We start from the raw sequence: 11873 nt of genomic DNA, 5'->3' as shown, positions 1-11873 counted from the left end.
CATCCTTCCTTGCAAGTATGGTGAGGCTGGAGGGGTGGAAGGGAGAGACAGTGAGGCTACTAAATGGTGTTAGTGGTAAAACGTTCCTTTAACATTTGTTCCCCTGCACTGTTCAAGATTTATGATCTTGTTTGAAGGCATATTTTCTCTATCGTTTTGTCTGGTTAGACAACCGTCTCTGAACTTCACTGTCAGCTCTTCAACAGATAAGGGTTCAGAAGTCACATTTTTTTTATTGGAAGATTAGCATATTGTCAGATTTGTCTTTCGGTTTTTAGACTTTGCAAAGCAGAAGCCTGAATCAAATGGCAGGAAAGCAGCTGCTATGTCACAAATGTAACCTTTCAACTTTCTGCCAGAGCTGATACCCTAGAAATGTGCATAGAACAGCCCATGGGTTGGGGCTTTGTTTTGGTTTTTGCTACTTTATAGTTGTAAGAAGCTGAGGGAATTCTTATTGTAGGCATTTTGGGCTTTTTCTTTCCACCAAGGGGCATTTTGGTAGAGGACATGTTCTCCACACTTTATCTCATGATATATTGCACCCTCACATTTATAGCTCTCTTCTTCTGTTGTCAAACCTCCAATTGTCAAAAAAAAAAAAAAAAAGAAGAAGAAAAGAAAAAGGTGGAATGTATGCCCTTGAATGAAATGCACATGAAAGGAGACTGGAATAAGCACTCACAGAAAGTTTTACCTGGTGTGAAAGCCACGAGCCATATCCCCTTTTACAGATAATGCTCAGGCTCCTGTTAATTAAAATACACACCAGGAGTGGGATTTTGAATGCCAGGTCTCATGGTCTTTCTCTTTGACTTGGCCAAGGATGCCAATGCATTTACAGAGCTGGAGTCAGATTGCTCAGAAATGCAAAGGACTGGAACTGAAAGGCGTCAAGGCAGTTCTTGCTTTTATTTATTTTCTGGTGACCTTAATAAAGAAGTTCTGCCATACCTTTCTGGTTTTCCTTGCCAGATAGCTCCCTTCTTCTTTCCTTAGATGTTGATTATTTCTGCAAGACATTTCCAAAAGAGATTAGGCAGCTGGTGTTGCAGGACATGGTATTCTTCCCAAAAGAATGACAGCATCATATACTGCTTCAATGTTTTGTTCTCATTGTGGCTCCCTCCCTGCTCTACCCTTTTTGCCATATGGATTTTGACCTTGTTGAGGTGAAGAGAAATGTGAATTACAAGATGACTCTATTTTTATAGTAGCTGGTGTTTTCAGTGATGCGAGTTGTCTCCCAACTGTAGTAGATGGGAAGAACAATTTTTATATCACGCTTGTGCTGCTGAACTTTACTGCTGTAATGGCTGTAAATAATCCCCATGGGGTTTTGTATCAACTTGCGCTGACTGATATGTCACGCACACTTATACCATTTTAAGCTGCCAAAATACATCTGGGTAGCAAGTTTCTTGAACTAGCATATTGGTATGTTTTTCTCTTTAGTGAAAAGACCTGGTTAATTTTTATTTAACTTTGCTACACTAATGCGGGTTGAAATAAAGTTCAGTCTTCACTTATGTGTATGATTTGTAGTCACTTATGAATTACATTGGACAAATATTGCCCAGAGTCCTCGATATGGTATTTTTTAAATGGGCTTGAACATTTTGAAGGGAGACTTCGAAGTTTCTAACTAAGTTGCTTGATTTCAAAGTAGGAAATTAAAATTCATCTCTTACAGATGGCAGCTGTCGCCAGAAAATTCCACGAGCTTTCTTTCTTTCTGAGGTTACTCCCAGACCTGCACCATGTAAAATTATTCTTTTCTTTTCTTTGAAGCAAAACTAGATGTACTTGACACTTGGTTTAAGCAGAAACTTCACATCTCTAGTTTATATACCTAAACCCATCACAGACTTCAGGGAAACCACTGGAGTCTCCCCTGAGGCACAGAATACATAGCAACTCTGAAGCCTTCCCTATCATAGCTATAGGGCTCGATCCCTAAACAAGATTTCCAAAGAACAGCAGGCAGTGCCCCATGCTTTCATCTTTTCAAAGCCAGAGGTTTGGAGATGTTGTGCCTTTCCCTGCCTTCCTTTAGCTCAGCTCTTTCCATCCCTGCAGATTCCTCAACTTACCGAAGCCTGATTACAGAGGCTTGTAGTAGGGAGGTCAGTACTACACAAGCTCCAAATCACATCTTGCAATTAAAGGAAGAGGTCTTGATGCAGAAGAGGCTTTTATTAAGACAGGATAAGCCATTGTCACTAAAATCTCAGAAACCAAACTAAGTAAATAAGCAAGGTAAATACTTTTCAGTAAGATTATTTCTAGAAAAAAGAGAAATTTAGAACACCTTTATTATCTATGCTTATAATACAAAACGTATCTCTGCACAACTGATGTTTTATGGGGCATTCTTTGCAGATTTTGTTATTGCAATACGTACTGGTATCCTGGCACAGCTCAGAAATTAAGTTACATGCTCAGTATCTTTATTATTAAGAACAAAGTGTCAATTCTAAACACTCGTCCTTTTGTCATTGAGATTGCTGTCAGAAACATCTTCAGCTGGCTCCTCTCTCTAGGGCACAGAATTTGCCTTTTGTGCAAGTCACCTGGCCTGCTGAACTCTCTCAACAGTCTGCATTTCTGCCACTGTTGCATTTCAAATGCTAGAATGGAGATGTTAGCACTCAACAGAGGCACCTGTACGGGGATGGGATCTGTCACCACAGGAAAAGTTCTTCTGAGAAGCCTTCCAGACAGGTGAAGGCTACAGATGATCTGGATCATTTTTGCTGGGCAACAAGCCATGCTGGTTGTTTGGACAGATCTAAGCACGTAGGTCCCTTTTGAGGTACAAGTACTATACGAATAGATGAGCAATAGTTGATCTGTTACCAACAACATTGCTACTCTTGCTGAACATTCTTGTATAATCCACTCTGAAGTTTATGACGTGGAAGACTTCTGAAGGGAGACCTTGCTTCACATCGCACTGTTCCAGGAGTACAGATGAACTACTCACTTCATCCATTGCCTGTCAGTGTCAGTGTAGGAGCAGGGCAGGCATGGAAAATTTTGGGAGGCTGGGACGGTTATTGTTAGACCCAGGGCCCACTAGTCTGGACATCTGTATTCCCAACACTGGCACACAGTGATTGTACCTACACTGGCTTGTACACTTTGGGGTAAGTGCCTGGGAACCACCCAAAGCTCATAAGTGCCTTGTTGTTCTCTGAAGAGGTCTTTTCCCTGGAAAGCAAGGCGATGTGAGGCATTGCAAAGAGCTGCGCAGGAGAAAGAATCAAGTTACCTTGAGTCTAATAATATAGATGTAACAACCTTGACCCAGGTGCATTATTTAATATTTCTGTGCTTCAGTTAACAAATGCTAAAAAGGGTTTTCATTAGTACAGTCCAAGGCTCTCCCAGCTTGTGGTCCATTGGCCTGCTGAGCACATCTGCCCAGCTCCACCCCCAGCTGGGTATTTTTGAATGTTTACTATTTCACTTGTGAAGCCAGTGGCTGCCGTAACCATGTGGCTGTAGAGACTGGCACAACTGGCCCCAGAGGTGTCACAGGCATCCTGATTGCCTGTGTGGTGTCCTGGTTAATCCATGCTTGCCTCGTGTTTTGAGATTCCTCCAGGAATAAAGGCTGGTTTTATTTATATGCAGAGAAATATTGTGGAATATTGTTTCTGTGACTGGATGTATACAAAATAGAAATTTTACTGTAACAAAGAGTCACAATACTGTTAAGTATTTAGACTTTTGCCCTGTTTACCTAAAGTTCTCATGGGAGTGGACTGTGTGCTGCTACACAGGACCCGAAATGAATGATCTTAAGAGCACCAAAAAGCAAGTTGTTCCCTCCTCTCACAATCCCCCAAAAGGGCAATAGAGTAAACTACATAAAAAAAAAGAAAAAACTCATTCAATGCAATGATGTGCAATCAAGATGACATGGATAAAGTTTGTAGAAATCCTGTAGCTTCTGAAAAATCAAAATATAAGGTATTTCCTCTGAAAGAGTTATTAAAATAGCTTGGCGGGTGGGAGGCAGAACTCAGAACTGTTAAAAGAAGCAGCTAAGCTTGGGGAAATTGCAATCTAAAAGCAAGGTGGATTAAGCAAATCCTTCTGTACAGAACCATGCTACAACTAGGAACCCTCTAACCATCACTTGGAAAAGCTTACGCTCTGGGACTTGATTTTCAGGCACATAATATGAGCTTTAGTGATTGTGCCTGCACTGTACCCCTAATTAAGGGATACTTTCTTGTGCTTAAGTCCATTTCTGTTCAGGAAAGCATTTAAGCATTTCTTAAACCATATTCTTAAGTACTCTCTTGAAAGGGAATGCCTTTCTGATGTGGGACGTGTCTGCATTTGCCATTCGGTTTGTCTGAGTTTTCCCAGCCTGGTGCACGCAAGACTCATTGCAAAACTAAGGAGGATACATTGGAGGCAAGTGACACTGTGATTGCTCTAAAGTCATGGTTAAGCTTAGTAAGGAGCCATACCCATGTGGGACAGCGCTCCATTCCAGCTGCTTGGTTTTTTGAGGCAGCATTTTGGGGGAAAGGGAAAGCTTCAGAGCAACAGGAACTAGCTGGATGGCAGCGGTCACAGTACATCTTTGTACTGAAGTAATACATAATCCATAGGTTTAATGTGACTCTCATAAGCCCCAAGAGAGCACTATCAGTTTTTAAGGGAGAGAGGAGTTACAAAAATTTTTTTTAATTCCCTTTCAACAAAGGCTGCTGACAAAGAGTTTTGTTCTCCATTAGATCAAAGTGCTCTAGGGACAGAAATCTTTCCTGTAGTGCTCCATTTGAACTGCCCCAGAATTGTCTCCTCCCTTTGAATGTAACAGAGAGGATTCATTGAATGCCCACTCCCTTGTGAGGAAATAACAATGTAAAATAAAATGTGGTGTTAACTTTGTCTACCAAGATGCTTTTTCATTAACATTGTTTTGGGGGCATATGTATAAAAAAAGCAAAGAAAATGAGTTAAGATTTGTGGTTTCCCCTTGCTTTACTCCACCTTTCTCAGATAACACAGAACTCTTTCTGACCTGGCTGCTTGAAGAGTAGGGCTGTGCTTAAATAGTACAGTCTTGTTCTGCTGCAGAGGGGAAAAAGCTGATCTCTCTATGGAGATCAGGTATCATTGCTTTCTCAGTAACCAGACCTATCACCATTGTGAAACAGTCAATATGCTGCTTCTTCCCTTTTTCCAAACTGTATTTTTAAAGTCAGAACTTCCTAATTCAAGTTAGTTAATTTGCTAGGAGAAAAGAACACAAACACAAAACATGGAGACAGGGCTGCAGGAGATTAAAGCCAGGTAATCTTTAACTTTATGTAGTCAATGAAGGTCAAACATTATTCCCCTAACTGGTGTTGACCCTCACTGCTTGGTGAGGGTGATTTTGGTGAAATCCAGTAGTGGTTCCAGTTTAACCCAACTAGCTACCCAGATAAAGAAGGACCTCTGTCTTGTCTCCACCAGGTCCAACTGCAAAATAGCAACCTACGGTTGGAGCAGCATTGTAAAAATACCATTTTTTTGGTCAAGGATAATATAAGTTTGGTAGCAGATACTCTGAATGGGGAGAAAACAGTGGAAGGAGAAGAATCCCTTTCCTTTGCTGAAAGGTTTCCGTTTCTCAGCAAAGTGGGCAGTTGTGTCCAGCTTCATGGTTCAAATCTGACCGAGGCAGTAGAAACCAAAGAGAAGTCATCACTGAAAGGCTGGCAGGGCTCTGTGTGTCACGAGCCGGCTGTTTCAGCCCAGCATCTAATTCACATAATCAAAACATCCTTGCATTTGCCTCTGAGTGACATTGCCTTGGAATACAAGCAGATCATCTATGGTCTGCTCTGGCATGAAGAATATGCCAGCCATTCACAGCTGGAAGTTTTTCCCTCCCAACTTTTCAAAGATTTCTGTAGTGCTGAATTGGAAAAGTGAGGAAATCAATGGTAGCTCTATTTCTGTTATACCAAAGGATTAAGAGGAGACTTTAGTTTTCTCTATCATCAATAAACTCATTCATGAGCTCTATATAGGAGGCAAAAAAGTAGGTGTAAAGGTAGATATCATTAATTCTAAAAAATGGAGATGAAATGGAGCCAGTCAGAAGAATTTAATCTTTTTTTCTCTTTAACTCAAGTTGCCTGGGTGATTTTCAGGTGTGTATTGCTCACAAGATAACATCTTCCTGTCTGCCCAATGTCTCATATTAATTTACACCTAGATATAAATAAACCTCCCAAATATTCTAGAGCTGAGAAATAACACTGAAATAAATGAAAAAAGGCTTCCATTTTAACTTCATTTGAATACAGCTCACCAGCAGACACAGGTTCATTGCTAATATAAAGGGGTAGTCCTAGTGGACGTAGTGACTGCTCACACAAGCTGTGAATTTGGTCCACTAGTATTTGTATTTTACCAATGATAAAACTGGGAGACAAGCAAAATGAGGAACATCCCTCTGATGAGAGATTTCTTTTTTTTCCCCCCCAAATTAGACATATTTTAGTTACAAAAGATTGCAAAAGTGTTCAAGATAATAAAACTTTAGGATTTCTGTGCTGGTTATTTCAACAATAGCCCCAATGATTTAAATCAAATATGATTAAAAGGAAATTTATATATTGCTCCCTGACTTTGGTTTCAGACATGAATGGATTTTAAGTGCCAAATGACAAGCTCTTTAAAACGGGATTAACAATGGTAATTCTGGCTTTTTTAAGCATCCATGGCACTATTATAACATCCAGGCTTTTTCACAGCCCCTGGTCCACTGTCAAGTACTCCCAGTGACAGACACCAAGACTAAAGCTAGGGCAGTGACCCGAGTTATTTTGGAAGTTACAGCTCAACATACAAGATTTCATGCAGTAGCTTTGATGACAAAAAATGAATTTACCACATGGAATCTCACAATATATTGTGCGGTAACTCAGAAAATGAGTTGGGTTACCATGCAAATATATATAAATAAATAAATAAATAAATAAATATATATATATAGTACACATTAACAGCATTTATAGACACTGATCTATTAAGTCATTTTCCTACAGTACCTTCAGACCTTTTGTATGAAGCAGAAAGACCATCATTAAAGCTATGGTTTGCCAGACAATTACTTTGTCAAATCTCAAGAAATTGCATAATAAATTGTATACATGCATCAAACATGAACAGCAGAGGGGTATAACAAGCTGTGTATTTCCAGTCCACTTGTTCTTTCATCTAAACAGTAGCTTTTGTTTTGAAGAGTATTCCTATGTTCTTTTCAAGGCATAAAATGTACATATACATTTATCTATCAAACTAAGTAGAAGTAATTGAAACACTTAATATGCACAGTAATAAAGAAACGCATGAACAACTTCATTATTAATGTCTATTGATTATTTATGTTTTCAAATAGGCAAATGTAGCTACTAATATTTTATCATGTTAGTCTATATGTGCATTTTGGCTTTACCTGTTTATTGGCAAGTTTACTATCTACGTTATGGGTATTTTTACGGCTGTACACTCATTTGCTATGCGCATAACTGAGGTCAGTTTATGAACTGACTAGTGTTTACTCAATTTGATTACTATGTAACATTGCTGAGACTATTCTCCCTTTGGAAAATTAACTGTACAAGGAAGCCCAGTAAATCTTTACTTAAAAATTCCAAACTTTAGATTGATTTCAGCAGTGGGTCTGTATTGATCTAAAAAGCTTTGCGTTCCTAACTAAAAACTAATCTTTATTTCACCCTTTAGTGACTGCAGCCATAAATATGTTCACTCATACTGGAGTTTAGTGGATTAATGGTTATTGGAGATTGTGGCTTCCAACTGAGGTTGGTAAACCTTAACCTTTGGAGGACAACATGAAGGCATTTACCCCTTGTCATCTGTAATAGCTGGGTCCCTTTCTGACAGTTACCTGCGTGTTAAAGTGGAGGCAGACCAGGGGATAGGAAATAAAGTAATAGCAGCTCACTTTATCTATCTAAGCACTTGTTATACAGATCACTGTATCTGGACCTGACTCTTTTTCTGCTGCAAAGGCACTGAAATGAAACAATTTGTTTTGTCTGTGATACTACGACTCCAAAATTTCCAAGTGCTAGGTTTAGTTGTACCTCTAAATTAATAGACGGAAGTATTGCATCTCCTTGTATTTCAGCATATTTGTGGGAGATGTTTTACGTGACTCAGGACAAATCTTTCTCACTGCCTTTGAGAGAAGACTTTGAAAGGCAGCTGGTAGGAGACATTACCTTACATTCCATTGCAATGACTTATTAGTTATTATCCAAACCATAATTATACTAATTGTTATAAAAACTGTAATTGTATTAATGTCTTGAAGTAGGGTTTATTCCAGAATGTCATGCTCTGAAATAGATGTCAATTAGCACTTAAGTTATGAACAAGCCATCCCTACAGAACTTTAATTCACCCAAGTCAGCTTAAGTTACTCAAGAAAGCAATGTGAGGGTAGAAATTATTCCCACATGTAAGGACCAAAAGATCTGCCCTAACTTTTCATTAAAGAGAATAATGATTATTGAGAACATAAAAAAATTATTTCATTAGCAATACAGAGAAGGTTTCACTGGAACACGAAATATACAAAACGGTAGATGTCAAGTGATTATATTAACAGACACAATTCAATATCCATTGTTCCAGAAAATATACTGAGCTTAAAGGAGAGATTTCTTTTGCAAGAAATATTGACTTGAGCCTGCCTAAATTCAAGGCAGAGATTTATTTTTCATAAGCAGGTACCATCTTGTGACAGTCACTTCTATAATTATTCCCATTTGAGAGCATAAGGGATACTTGTGTCAAAAAGGGTGCCTGGTGTTTGGAAACCGATCTTATTTTAAAACCTTTCTTTCTATTTCTATTAATTCTTCTATTTTTGCAAATCAAATTCCCAGGAAGGGAGATTGCTTTTGTAATAACATAGAATTGCTGTTGCTGGCAGCTGTTGCAAATGATTCTAGGCAATTTACGTCCCTGGAGACATTTCCCCAACATCAAGGTAATCAGGGCCAGTGGGGTATAATCTGGGAACAATTCTAACAACAAGTTTCCCATCCCGGGCCAAAAAACACAGTCCCGGGGGACATGGAAGATTGCTCATTGTGCCTTGACATTCACTCCCAGCACTTAGCCACAGATTTTGCATCTGTTTTGTTTATTAAACTGAGAGCATTGATTCAAACATTTAAACAGAGGTAAAAAGACTGTAGGAATACCTGACATCTGCTAGGCAGAATGTTGCCCTTATTTTACCATTTCATTTGTCTTACCTTTTCCTTCTTCCTTCAAAACTCTCTGACTCATGTCCCAGCTTCACACTGCGTCAGATTTCACTCAATAAGGTTAAAATTCCCAGGGATGCTTGGCATGAACCCCAGTGTTTGCTGTCCTTACCTGAGACGGAAACAGGATTTCTTGGGGGTTTTTTACTAACTTTGGCTGACAGCAACAACCATTGGGGCTTGTAAAGATAATCTCCATTTTAATAACTAAACATTGGCATGTTTTTTTGTGAGGAGGACACACTCACAGAACATCACAGGCACCACTGAGTGAGGGGGAAAATATTTCTGGGAATCTTTGTTAGACCTACGGAAGTTCATCGCTCACGGTCATCAAGAAGGGCCACCTAGAGTAAGACTGCTGTTCTCCTCAGAGAATGCCAAGCTGCTTAGAATATTATAGGAAAAATTCAAGGAAATTAAAAATGACCACATCACTTCACACAGCAGTAAATATGTCATAAGGATTTTTTATCACATGGACTTGATGCACATTGGGCAGTAAGAAAATAGATTTGATCAAAAGGAATAACTGCTCTACAGCTAATATGATCTACTGAGTCACAAATCCTCTTTTTCATAATGCTTAAATACGGATTTACATGATGGACTATAACAACTCCAAATGCACCATTTATATTTATCATGTAAATAATGATGAGTTTTCAAATTAGAATGCAGATCAAAATAGCACACTAGTTATTCAATTGGCTTCTTGGTTCAGAAACTTTTTTGAATAGTTCAAAAGTATCAACTGTTTAAACTGTGAGTGTGAATTACTGAGACCCATGTGAGTAATGTGCACATGAAAGCGGTCCTTCTGAAACTTGGTAGGTTTACTCAGCTATACAAAGTTGCTTATGGCTGTATTTACCTGCAGGAGAGATGTCATAGTAAGTAAGGACACTTTATTTTTTCTTGTCAGCTTCCAAAGATTCTGTGAGCTGAGCACTAAGATCATACTAGCATTCACTATTTGCTGCCAGAGGAATAATTTCTGTGTCCAAAGATCACTAGTTTGCTAGTTTTTCTACCCTTTTCTTCTTCCAAAATTAAGTACTTCAGAAAATGCAAGAAACCTTGCCAGGCTCCTGTTGAAGTGCATACACCTTCAGAAATCCTGTGCTACCCTCTCAGCCTACCTTTGCATCCCTCAGCTGCATAGTAGCCTTCCAGCTTGTGTGTGCATACACATACACGGGGATCTCTGGGAGTCAGAAGTCCTGCATTTGATGCTTAAATCTTTAATAGTTAAGCAATACATTTTCCTCCAGATTGTCCAGTGTTGCTGGAAAACAGACACATTTTCACCTTTGATACTAGGATCTCAGCCAGGGGTGGCTTCTGTATTTCTCCAGTGCTAAAAACTAGTCTTGTGCAAAAGGCCAGTACAAAGGTCTTACAAGTCAAATTACTCAAGTCCTCCCTCAGCCCTGAAAATCAGTCTTGATTGCTGTAGTTTGCAGCTGACAACAGGCTTTTGGCTGCCCCTCAGTAGAAAGGTGAGGTCTAAATATAATCGAGGTTCAGGGGATAGTAGAAAGCACAAAGGTTATTTGGCATTATCTTTTCCCGATCTGTAACCATATCCTCCTAAACAGACAGAGTCCATCCCCTACTCCTTTCTCTGAGTTAATTATAACTTGCATTGAGTAGTGTCATGGAGAGAGACATAAAAAGCAGCAACACTAATAGTACTCAAGGGGAACTTAGCAGCTCTACAGCAGAACAAAATTCTCCCAGCAAAGAGTTGTAGCAATAAATGAGTCAGTTTGATACCAGTTGAAGTCCACATGCAGATAGATTTATTTGCTCTATATTGGCCATGCTTTTCCAACTTCATGAGATAGGGATATTTCTACAAGAGGAATTCCATGTTTAGGTTAAGAGGTAACATGTCCCTGTAACATAAAGCATTCCCTGGCAACTGCATCAGCAGTGAACACTGGAGTTCAAATGTGCTTTTGCAAATCCTCAAGAGAGGAAGAAAAAAAGAGATTTGTTGACCGCTTGAAAATAAATATCTGAACTTACATTTCAGCAGAGTTGAGGGCAGGTAGACAGGGGCTTCTTGTTATCTCTGTGCCTGTTTGAGACAAGTCAGAAAAAGCCAGAGGCAACCAACTTATGGGCAAAGCCTTGTGAGGGCTTCCCCAGCCTGGATGCTCCTGAGCTCTGTGGGTGATCTGGGATCATGGGCAAGGTACGGTACATCGCAGCGAGCAATGCAAAACAGACCTCTAGTGCCAACATTTAGCTGCTTGCTTCTGTTTAATTTATCTGTGCTGGTTTAGATGTCAGGCAAGTTCTTAAGGTCAGTAGTGCCTTACTCAAATCAGCAGCTAGAGGTGCTGATGAATATGAGTAGAAATATGAAACTACTCACTGCTGGAATCCCAACCAGTCCATATACTTCCTTCCTTTTGACTACTACTGGCTTATCCAAAGTATCATACTCTTCCACCTGACATTCAGCTACAATTCTTTCTTCCTTCTCCTTCTCCTTCTCCTTCTCCTTCTCCTTCTCCTTCTCCTTCTCCTTCTCCT

The sequence above is a fragment of the Neopelma chrysocephalum genome, unplaced genomic scaffold (assembly GCF_003984885.1).
Source record: "Neopelma chrysocephalum unplaced genomic scaffold, ASM398488v2 Primary Assembly neopelma1_22, whole genome shotgun sequence".
Taxonomy (NCBI): Eukaryota; Metazoa; Chordata; class Aves; order Passeriformes; family Pipridae; genus Neopelma; species Neopelma chrysocephalum.
This window is presented reverse-complemented; position numbering follows the sequence as displayed.